Raw genomic sequence first — 12,784 nt, 5'->3', positions numbered from 1 at the left:
GAGGTAGGAATTAATTTATATATCCTCTCTTCTTAAATTTGATAGTTATTCTAAAGTTTATTATACTTTATTACATGAAAAAGAAAATGAGGACAATTATTTTTACAATTACAGAGAATTAAAGAACATGTAAAAATTAATAATAACCTTATTCTTTGTGAGAATTTACATTCAAAAGTGAAATTTAAATAATAGGTTGCTTTTAAAAAGACACAAACTTAGATACAGATTTTATTGGTAGCATCACTATTGGGTGTGTCTCTCTATGTTTGAAGACACACATAATCACCAGAGGCTAAAATGTATGAATTACTGTCACAAGGAAAAGAGAGTATTAATTATTACAAATGCACTAAGAGACAGATGGAACCATTAAAATTTCAAGAAATGGACAAATATTATTAATTCATACGATATTCATTATATCACTACTAATCACACCAAATTCCCTTTGGCATTATTAGATGTGAAATGCAGGATTATAAGGTTTTTGATGAATTGCCTTAAGAAAAAATCTGCCACTTCTTAATGAAGTAAACTGAGCAGCAAAAGTATCAATAATGGAGTTGAGAATTTATAAGTCTTTGTATTTTAGGAAATAATATATATTTTCACTGTTAGATGTAGAAAAGATGACATGAATATTTATATGAATAATTAAAAGATTTCTTTCTGTCCTTCTAGTACTATATAGATGAAGGAATATTTTGATTTTATTAGCACATTTTAATCATGCACAATAGAATTCATTGGGACATATTCATGCATTCACTTAGCATCATTTTTTTCAGTCTCATTCATCACTACTTTCCCTTTCCCTGTTGCCTCTCTCCCCCTCAATTTCCTTCTATACTCTTTCTACTTTCTATTTTCTTGAGATTCCATTTTTTATTTCTCTTTTCTTTCTAGCTTCCACTTAAGAGAGAAAAATTCAACCTTAATTTTAAAGTCAAAGTCATTGTTTGATTTTAAAAATTAATTGTTGATGTACCATGTTGTACTCTGTTAGTGCTGGTATTATAGGGTAATACAAATTAATTAGATATAATCACTTCTGTTTGAATTTTATCTTGGCTGCCTAGGAAATGAGTGAAAGTGCCAAATATGGAATAATTAGTAATGGGACTGGTATTGTTACTGCTTTTGGTATTGATTATTAAGAGTCTTTTATATACATAAATTTTCACTTAGTTATTTTGATCAATACAAGATGTATTATTATTTAATGTTAAATATTGATTATCAGCTAATCAACAAAATTTTAAAGCCACTAAACTTCACAAGATATTGAAATTACAGGATCTCCGAATTCTGAGTTATTGGACACAAAAAGATTAATTTTAACTAATCTCTAAATCCAATCATTACCATATAGCAGCACCAATGAATATAACTAAAAGTCAAATTTCCTTGACATTTTCTGAGAGACTTTCCCTTTAGATGCATTTATTTTCAATCATCAGTAAAATATTTGTCTTTAGATAAATATCTCAAATGTTGGTGTGTACAGTTTCCACACTGGAATAAAGCAAACTAGTATTGGTCATAGTGGCACTGATGTCTAGTTATTATTCTATCTGTTATTAAAAGTCCTTTATTTGAGTTTTGGTATTTGAGAAAAATAAGAATGGTTTTACTTCAGATGCCTTAAGTCAAATGACTATAGGCAAAGTGAAGGAATGTGAATCAGAGAAACAATTTACAATCTGCTTTGATTTACCTTCAGCAATGTTAATGCTAATTTTTCTAATTTCTGAAGTAACAGATAAAGTGGGCAACTAAATATGACAAATGGGGATTTTTCCACATGAAGCAGTTATGATGTCTCTAATATGGTATATAGAGTCTTCTTTTAAGCTTTCAGAATGTATATGAAATTTTTTTAAATATGAAGGATTACCAAACACATATGAACACATGAATACACACACATATAATGAGTGATCCAAACATTTTGTCTCCTATTAATAATATTTCTGTTTCCACTTGTTAAAATACAATTTTACAATTTCTGAGTATGTGTCATTAGCAAAATTACCATATATATATATATATTTTTTTTAAATTTTATAGATCATGCAAGAAATATGGATAACATAAAAGGCTAAACTTAAGATTCATCAGGATAGACGAAGCCTCAGAAATAAAATCCTAAAAATGTACGATATTTTTAACAAAATATCAGAAAATATCCCAAACTTTAAGAATTAAATGGAAAATCAAATATAGGAGGAATACAAGACTTCAAAAATACAAAATTAATACAGACCCATTCTAAGAAACATTATTATGAAAATGCCTAACATGCAGAAAAAGGATAAAATTTTAGAAGTAGTAAGAGAAAAATTTAGTTCTCGAAGTACTAGCCAGAGCAATTAGACAGACAAAAGAAATTAAAGGCATAAAAATAGGAAAAGAAGAAATTAAATTATCGCTATTTGCAGATGACATGATAATCTACTTAACAGACCCAAAAGGATCTACAAAGAAGCTACTAGAGTTAATAAATGAATTCAGCAAAGTGGCAGGATATAAAATCAACACGCACAAATCAAAGGCATTCCTGTATATCAGCAACAAAACCTCTGAAATGGAAATAAGGAAAACCACTCCATTCACAATATCCTCAAAGAAAATAAGATACTTGGGAATCAACCTAACAAAAGAGGTGAAAGATTTATACAATGAAAACTACAGAACCTTAAAGAGAGAGATAGAAGAAGATCTCAGAAGATGGAAAAATGTACCCTGTTCATGGATAGGCAGAACTAACATCATCAAAATGGCGATATTACCCAAAGTTCTCTACAGGTTTAATGCGATGCCAATCAGAATCCCAAAGACATTTCTTGTAGAAATAGATAAAGCAATCATGAAATTCATATGGAAAAACAAAAGACCCAGAATAGCAAAAGCAATTCTAAGCAGGAAGTGTGAATCTGGAGGTATAGCGATACCAGAGCTCAAACTGTACTACAAAGCAATAGTAACAAAAACAGCATGGTACTGGTACCAAAACAGGCAGGTGGACCAATGGTACAGAATAGAGGACACAGAGACTAATCCACAAAGTTACAACTATCTTATATTTGATAAAGGGGCTAAAAACATGCAATGGAGGAAGGATAGCATCTTCAACAAATGGTGCTGGGAAAATTGGAAATCCATATGCAACAAAATGAAATTGAATCCCTTTCTCTCGCCAGCCACAAAAGTTAACTCAAAATGGATCAAGGAGCTAGATATAAAAACAGAGACACTGCGTCTGATAGAAGGAAAAGTTGGCTACGATCTACATATTGTGGGGGCGGGCTCCAAATTCCTTAATAGAACGCCCGTAGCCCAAGAGTTAATGACAAGAATAAATAAATGGGACCTACTTAAACTAAAAAGTTTTTTCTCAGCAAGAGAAACAGTAAAAGAGGTAAATAGAGAGCCTACATCCTGGGAACAAATTTTTACCCCTCACACCTCAGATAGAGCCCTAATATCCAGAATGTACAAAGAACTCAAAAAATTAAACAATAAGATAACAAATAATCCAATCAACAAATGGGCCAAGGACCTGAACAGACACTTCTCAGAGGAGGACATACAATCAATCCACAAGCACATGAGAAAATGCTCACCATCTCTAGCAATCAGAGAAATGCAAATCAAAACCACCCTAAGATACCATTTCACTCCTGTAAGATTGGCAGCCATTATGAAGTCAAACAACAATAAGTGTTGGCGAGGATGTGGGGAAAAGGGCACACTTGTTCACTGCTGGTGGGACTGCAAAATGGTGAGGCCAATCTGGAAAGCAGTATGGAGATTCCTGGGAAAGCTGGGAATGGATCCACCATTTGACCCAGCTATTGCCCTTCTTGGACTATTCCCTGAGGACCTTAAAAGAGCACACTATACGGATACGGCCACATCAATGATTATAGCAGCACAATTCACAATAGCTAGACTGTGGAACCAACCTAGATGCCCTTCAATAGATGAGTGGATAAAAAAATTGTGGCAGCTATACACAATGGAGTATTATGCAGCACTAAGAAACGACAAAATCATAGAATTTGCAGGGAAATGGATGGCATTAGAGCAGATTATGCTAAGTGAAGCTAGCCAAGCCCTAAAAAACAAATGTCAAATGTCTTCTTTGATATAAAGAGAGCCACTAAGAATAGAACAGGAAGGAAGAGCATGAGGAAAAGACTAACAGTAAACTAAGACGAATGGGGGGAGAGAAAGCAAGAGAGAAGGGAAAACATATGGAAATGGTAGGAGACCTTCAGTGATACACAAAATTATAAGAGGTTATGAGGGGCAAGGGGGTGGGGGGAAAAAAAAAAAAGGGGGAAAGAATTGAACAACAGCAGAGGAGGTAGAGAGGGAAGATGGGAGGGGAGGGGAGGGGAGGGGGGATAGTAGGGGATAGGAAAGGTAGCAGAATACAACAGTCACTAATAAGCCATTATGTAAAAATGTGAGTATGTAACAGAAGTGAGTCTGTATTATGTATTTGGGGAGTACAAAACCCAATTGAGTCAAATGTATGAAAGATGATATGTCTTGAGCTCTGTAATGTTTTGAACAATCAATAAAAAAAAAAAAAAAAAAAAAAAAAAAAAAAAAAAAAAAAAAAAAAAAAAAAAATTTTAGAAGTAGTAAGAGAAAAATTGTTGGTCACATTTAGAGGTAAACAAATCCAGATCTCAGCCAATTTTCAACCCAGACCCAAAAATCTAGGTGGTCTTGGAAGAATATATACCAAGCTCTAATAGAAAATGCATGCTGGGCTGGGGATGTGGCTTAAGCAGTAGCATGCTCGCCTGGCATGTGTGGGATGCTGGGTTCAATCCTCAGCACCACATAAAAAAATAAAAAAGATGTTGTGTCCACCAAAAACTAAAATAAATAAATAAATATTAAAAAATTCTCTCTCTTAAAAAAAAAAGAAAATAAAACGTATACCAACCAAGAATACTATACCCAGCAAAATTAAGCTTCAGCTTTTAAAAAATTTATTTATTTTAATTAGGTACATATGAGAGCAGGATGCATTTTGATTCATTGTACAAAATTGTATCACAACTTTACATTTGTCTGATTGTAAACCATGTAGTATCACACCATATGTGCAGTCATACATGTACCTAGGGTAAATGTCTATCTCATGAGATACAGATTTATAGATGAAATAAAAACATTCCATGATAAGGAAAATTTAAAAGAATTCCCAACTAGAAACCTGGCAGTATAAAACATACTTAATAAAATAGTTCATAAAGAAGAAATGGAAAATAAATGAAAACCAGGATAGGAAGAAACTACACTAGGAGAATACTCAATCTAATGAGAGTCTAATTCAATTTGAAAACTAGAAATAGATCAACGTTACAGGAAATAAAAAGCATCTTTCAATAATAACACTGAATATAAATGGTCCAAATTTATCAGTCAAAAGACATAGGCTGATAGATTAAATCAGAAAACAAGGCACAACAATATACAATTGCATTCTTATTCAATTACAATGAATCAGCTAAAAGAGGAATAAGAAAAACTACCTCATTCAAAATAGTCTCACAAAACAAATTTAGGAATCATTCTAATAAAAGAGGTGAAGGATCTCTACGATGAAAACTAAAGAAATAAATTGACAGAAAGTCTTCCCATGTTCTTGGATAGGTGGAATCAAAATTGTCAAAATGATGATACTACAGAAATCATTATAAAGATTCAATGGAATTCCCATTAGAGTTCCAATAAATTCATATAAATTTTAAAAAGTCATGAAATTTATTTGGAAAAATAAGAGGCCCAGAGTAGCCAAATCAATCCTTGGTAAGAAATGTGAAGCAAGAGTTATCACAGTGTCAGACCTCAAATTACACTATAGACCTATAGTAAAAAAGATAGTATGTTACTGGCATCAAACCGGGCATGGAAATCAATGGACTAGAATATAAGTAACAGAAAAGCCACACAGATACTGTTATCTTATGGTAAACAAAGTCCTGTTCAACAAATGGTTCCAGGAAAATTGGAAGTCAATATGTAGCAGAATGAAATTTAATCCCTATCTCTTACCCTGCACACACACACACACACACACACACACACACACACACACACAACAACAACAACAACAACAACAACTCTAAATAGATCAAAGACCTAGAAATTAGACCAGAAATACAACATATAATAGAAGAAAATGTAGATCCAACACTTCAACATATTGGCTCATGAACTTACTTCCTGAACAAAACTCCTAAAGCACATGAAATAAAATCAAAATCAATAGATGAGATGACATCAACAAAAAAACTTCTTCACCAAGAAAGAAACAATCAAGAGCATGAATGGAGAGCCTACAGAAGGGAGACAATCTTTGATGCTAATTCCTCAGATGAAATTATATATCAGATATAATTTCCAGGATATACACAGAACTCAAAAAGCTTAACACCAAAAAAAAATCAATAAATGGGCAAAGGAATTGAATGAACCCTCTCAGAAGAAACAATATGAATGGTCAACAAATATATTTAAAATGTTCAACATTATTATCAATTAGAGAAATGCAAATTAAAGCTACACTGAGATTTCATCTTATTCAATTCAGAGTGGCAACTATTAAGAATACAAGCAAAAATGTTGGTGAGGATATGGGAAAAGGATATGGGTATGCTCATATATTGTTGGTGGGACTGCAAACTGGTGCAGACATACTGGAAAGAATTATGAAGATTTCTCAGAAAACTAAGAATGGAACCACCATTTGACCCAGTTATTCCACTCCTTGGTATATATCCAAAGGAATTAAAATCAGCATATTATAGTGATGCAGTCACATCAACATTTGTAGTAGCACAATTCACAATTGCTATGCTATGGAATAAATTTTGGTTCCTTTCAACAAATTAATGAATTAAAAAAGGTTATATATGTGTGTGTGTATGTGTATGTATATACACATACACACACACATACACACACACATACACACATATACATATGATGAGATATTACTCAGCCATAAAGAAGAAGAATGACTTTTTGACATTTTCCAGTTAATGAATAAATCTGGAAACTATCATGATAAGTAAAATAAACAAATACCTTCAAAATCAGAGGGCAAATGTTTTTGCTAATATGTGGAAGCTAAACCACAATAAATGGGGAGGGAAGAAGAGAAATTCAATAGATTAGATAAAGAGAAACAAAAGGGAAGGAGGGGGATGGGAATAGGAAATACAGTGGAATAAAACTAATGTAATTTTTCTATGTATACATATGAAAATTCCTAAGTGAATTCCATAATCAAACCCATCCATAAGAATGGGATCCTAATTAGAATAATATATATCCCATGCTTGTATACTTTTATCAAAATGGATTCTAATGTCATGGATAACTAAGAAGAACCCTTTAAAACAGAGAGATGCTAAATAATTTTACACAAAGACAATAGAAAAATTACTTTAAGGCATCTTAAGAATTGGCAAGAAAATGAGGGTAAAAATCCCTTTGAGAAAAATCAGTGGGGCATCCTGCTTGCACTGGAGAGGTTAGGAAGTTGTTTCACCATGCTAAGCCACCAAGAAACTAAGAGGATATTTCAACCATGGTCCTAAGAGACCAGACTACTGCTTGAGATGGTGGGAGAACTTGGCATCAACCATATGGTGCTGGTTCTGCAAGGATGCAGGATGTTGGAGTTAGAAAATCATAGAGATTTCCACTAGTATGTCAAAGAAAGGCCTGGGAAGCCAGGCAAAGGGTACACAGTGTTAAGTCCCTGAAGACTATCCCTGAGATGGAAGATGGGAGAAGAAAAACTGAAGCTGCATTATAGTGCTCCAAAATGAGAGATGCCAATAATGTGGTCCATTAACCACAGAAAGCTGCAGAAATTGATCAAAAACAGTCCAATAGAAAGACTACGTGGTTTGCAACCAGCAAGGTTATAGGGATGAATCTACACAATCCCTTTTGAAAGATTATCACCATAACTTGTGCCCCACATAATGAACAGAGAGCTACAGAACTTGTTTGTCCAGCTAGATTTTAGTCTTGCTTTGGTATCATCCCTTAATTCCATACCCCTATTTCTGCTTTGTGAAATGAAAATGTTTACTCTATGCCATTATATATCAGATTCATATGACTTGCTTTTGATCTTCACAGGGAAAACAAGCAAGAATTTGCTTTGAGACTCAGATGAGATTTTGGACTTGAACTTTTGGATAGTGTTAAAATTGTTAAGGCTTTCTATCTTCTAAGGTCGTCTTTCATTTATTTCTTTAGTGTTTTCCCATTTTCATTGTAGAGGTCTTTCACTTCTTTTCTTAGGTTAATTCCCAAGTATTTTAGTTTTTTTGAGGCTATTGTAAATGGGGTAGTTTTTCTAGTTTTTCTTTCAGAGGATTTGTCACTGATATACAGGAATGACTTTGATTCATGGATGTTGATTTTGTATCCTGCTACTTTGCTGAATTCATTTACTAGTTCTAGAAGTTTTCTGGTGGGATATTTTGAATATTCTATGTATAGAATCATAATAATCTGCAAATAGTGCTAAATTGAGTTCTTCTCTTCCAATCTGTATCCCTTTAATTTATTTTGTCTGTCTAATTGCTCTGGCCAGTGTTTCAAGAACTATGTTAAATAGAAGTGGTGAAAGAAGGCATCCCTGTCTTGTTCCAGTTTTTAGAGGGAATGCTTTCAATTTTTCTCTATTTAGAGTGATGCTGTCCTTGAGCTTAGCAAAATAGCTTTTATGATGCTGAGATATGTTACTGTTATCCTTAGTTTTTCTAGTGTTTTAAATATAAATGGGTGTTGTACTTTGTCAAATGCTTTTTCTGCATCTATTGAGATGATCATATGATTCTTATCTATTAATGTGATTGATGAATTACATTTATTGATTTCCATATGTTAAATAAACCTTGCATCCCCAGAATGAACCAAACTTATTGTGGTGCATTGTCTTTGGAAAATTGGGAATGTAAACACCATTTGTCCCAGTTATCTCATTCCTTGGTCTCTACCCAAAGGACTTAAAAACAGCATACCACAGGGACACAGCCACATCAATGTTTATAGCAACAAAATTCACAATAGCTAAACTGTGGAACCAATCTAGATGTCTTTCAGTAGATGAATAGATAAAGAAAATGTGGTATATATACACAATGAAATATTACTTAGTAATAAAAGATAATAAAATAATCTCATTTGCAGGTGGGAGTTGGAGAATATAAAGCGATGTGAAGTTAGCGAATCCTGAAAAACCAAATGCTGAAAGTTTTCTCTGATAAAAGGAGGCTGTTTCATAGTGGGGTTGGCAGGAGGAATATGGAAGGATTAGACAAACTCTAGATAGGGCAAAGGTTGGGAGGGAAAGGTAGAGGGGCATGGTGGTAAAAAATGATAGTTGAATGAAATGGACATCAATACCATAAGTACATGTATGAAGACATGATGGTGTGAATATACTTTGTATATAACCAGAGATATGAAAAATTGTGCTCTATATATGTAATATGAATTTTAATGAATTCTGCTGTCATATCTAACAAATTAGAACAAAAAATAAATTTAAAAATGTTAAGACTATGGGTACTCTTGAAAATGGACTAAATATATTTTGCATTGTGAGACGTTCATGAGCTGTAGAGGGATAGGACAGAATATTATTTTTAAGATATGAAGTATCTCCCAAAAGCTCATGTGTGAGACAATGGAAGAATGTTCAGAGGTAAAATGATTATATTACGAGACTTCTATTTTTCCACCATAACAAATCCACAGAGCACTGATGGCTTAGTGAGATTGATAGGTGAACTAATTCACTGGTGGATTAACTGTGGTGGATTAACTGGGTGGTAACTGTGGGCAGATAGGGTGTGTAAAGAGGAAGTAGATCACTGCAATGTGACTTTTGGGGTTATATGTTGTCCTTGTTGAGTGGATCACACTGTCTTTCTCTTTCTCTCCCTCACTCTCTTCCTGCCTTGCCACACTGGTTGTTACGTTCCTCTGCCATCCCTCTGCCATGATGTTCTGTCTCACCTCAGGCCCAAAGTGGGCTGACCATGGAATGGACCTCTAAAACCATAACTAAAACAATTTTTTTCTTCTCTACATTGTTCTTGTCAGGACTTTTGGTGACAGCAATGAAAAATGTGAGTAAACAGACTAATTAAGGAAAATGTAAAGAATTGTAGTCAGATAAACTTGTCATTTTTCTAATCTAAAAATAGTGTTTATTAAGAACAAAGAAACAAACCAGAAAGGGCTGGAAACAGCTAAATCTCAAGAATGATAAGAATCAGGATAATTAATATTGTGGGATATTTTCAAGCTTTTTCTTATCCTCTTGTTTCATATTTCACTTCTCACCTTCTGCCCCACAAGGAAAAAGATTGTTTTTACAATAACTAGTACACAATGTGTGTTTGCGATGTTTCAGATCCTATTCTAAATATCCATATGTCATTGAAGATTCACAATATCCTGTGATATAAATATTTATAATGGTAAATATTTGAGATAGCACACAATATGAATTAAAGAAGTTAGATTTTTTTGGTTCAAATTCTATGCCTGCTGCTTATTAGTTGTATAAACTTATGCAGCACATATATTTGGGTTTGCTTTTTCATAAAAGGAGGTAAGACTTTTATAAGTATTATGAATATTATATAGGTTTTTGCAAAATAAAAATTTTGAACTGATGATACTAAAACACAGCCACTAACTGTTGAGCCAAGACTCAGATGCAAGCAGTTTTATATAAAGTTTTAATCTCTACCTTATATTATTCTTCTGGTGAGAGCTATACCCCCAGCAGCAATTAGGAGCAAAGACATCAGGGTATACATGAAGCAATTACCTGAACATTGCAACAAGTATTAGAGTTCCTAGTTATGTATATATTTACAAACCATTGATCTATACTAAATTTCATATATGCCTGACATCAATGCCCTTATTTGGTCTAGGTGTCCATTCATTATCTATCACAAATCACAAGAGTCTGTGACTGCACCTTTCACAATTTGAAGTACCTTTTCTCTTCATTTTCTTCAGAGCATTACAGTATGCCACATCTTTGTGCATGGTGAAGTATGTTTAAGAATTATTTATATAAATATTAACTCAGTTAACCCTCCTAAAATGGTCATGTAGTTTAAAAAATTCTTGCTATAATCTTACCACAGAGTAAAGTTATGGCAGTGAACATTATAAGAAACAAAATCAATCAGCAAATCTATCATCCAACCTTATCCTAGCACATGCTCTTCATCAATTACATTTCAGGGGCAAAGAATGCTATGGATCTGCTATACCTAGAATTTGGAAAATGAAAAATCCTGAAGATCATTTTGTATATGAATTATCTAACAGTATTGATGACATCCCTACATTATTCAGAGACAGTTGGAATTAAAGCTTTCAAATATAGTTGGCCCTTCATACCTGTGAGATTTCTGTCTGAGATTTCAACTAACTGTGGATTGAAAATATTTGAAAAATAAAGTCTACATCCTGACTTCCATTTTTCATTGTTCCCTAAAAAATTCAAAAGAAGATCTTCATATCTAGCTTTTATATTAGCAATGAAGTAACCTGGAGAAGATTCAAAGTATACAGGAGAATGTGTATAACTTGTAAGAAAATACTATGCCTTTATATTTCAGGACTTGAATATCCACAGATTTTAGTGTCCATAGGAAGGGAGGCAAGGGGATTCTGGAATAAAACTACAAATTCCAAGGGTTTAATGTAAACTATTAACAGGAATTCAATAATCAGAGTACCAATGATATTTATATAGAGGTATATTTAGTCTTTCAGAGTAAAACACCTGGAAAAGATGATAAACCTAAAGATACCCTTCATTTTCATTATATATGTGTGTGTGTGTATATATATATCTGTATATATATATATATATGTGTGTATATATATATACATATATATATATCTGTATATGTGGGTGTATATCGTTGTATACATGTGTATATATATACATATATATTTACACGTATGCATATAACAATCTTTACATGTATGTATATAAAATCTTTCAAATTATCTGATTTGTAAAAATTCATTGATAAATACTGGTTTTTAGTCTGCTACTATGTAGACAATGCAAAAACAAAAAAGTAAGCTTAAACTGCTCCTTCAACAGAAGGGACATTCTGACAGTGAATGAATAAATAACAGATTTTGAAAGGAAACCTATGTATTGGAAAATATATTTGTGAAGTAGGTAAGTTAGAGGAAGTTATTTTGCCTCTTTTTGAGTATATCTAAGTTTAGAATAGTCTTTATTAATCACAGTTTTCTTTCCTCCTTACATGCTCTTTTCCTTCCTCTCACTCTGAATGTGATTTGGAAACCCAGATAGCTCTGAGTAAAACCTCTGGACACCATTATTTGGCCATTTTTTCTTTCCAAAATTAGTCTTCCATTTCACTGTTAGCATTTTCTCCTGTACCAGTTTTCTCCTAGATGTTATTATTGATCAACAGTTTCCATTGTTCTGAATCTTTTTCTTTTCATCTCTTCTGCTGTTTAGCTTTCTTTTGTCTTTTGGTCTCATTTTAAATTTTTTTTCAGCTACTAGATTCTCCTAAAGCAGACTGTTTTTCTGCTTCTTCATAGTTGTGATTTTTTCTCTTTATGTTTTAAATAAACCCATAGGGTTGTGTCATGGCTCTCAACATTGAGGGAGGAAATCAATTTATTCTTGAGTAAGAATACATTC

This window comes from Ictidomys tridecemlineatus, chromosome 7 (assembly GCF_052094955.1).
Source record: "Ictidomys tridecemlineatus isolate mIctTri1 chromosome 7, mIctTri1.hap1, whole genome shotgun sequence".
In the NCBI taxonomy this organism is placed as follows: Eukaryota; Metazoa; Chordata; class Mammalia; order Rodentia; family Sciuridae; genus Ictidomys; species Ictidomys tridecemlineatus.
The sequence above is the reverse complement of the archived record's forward strand: the minus strand, read 5'-3'. Positions refer to the sequence as shown.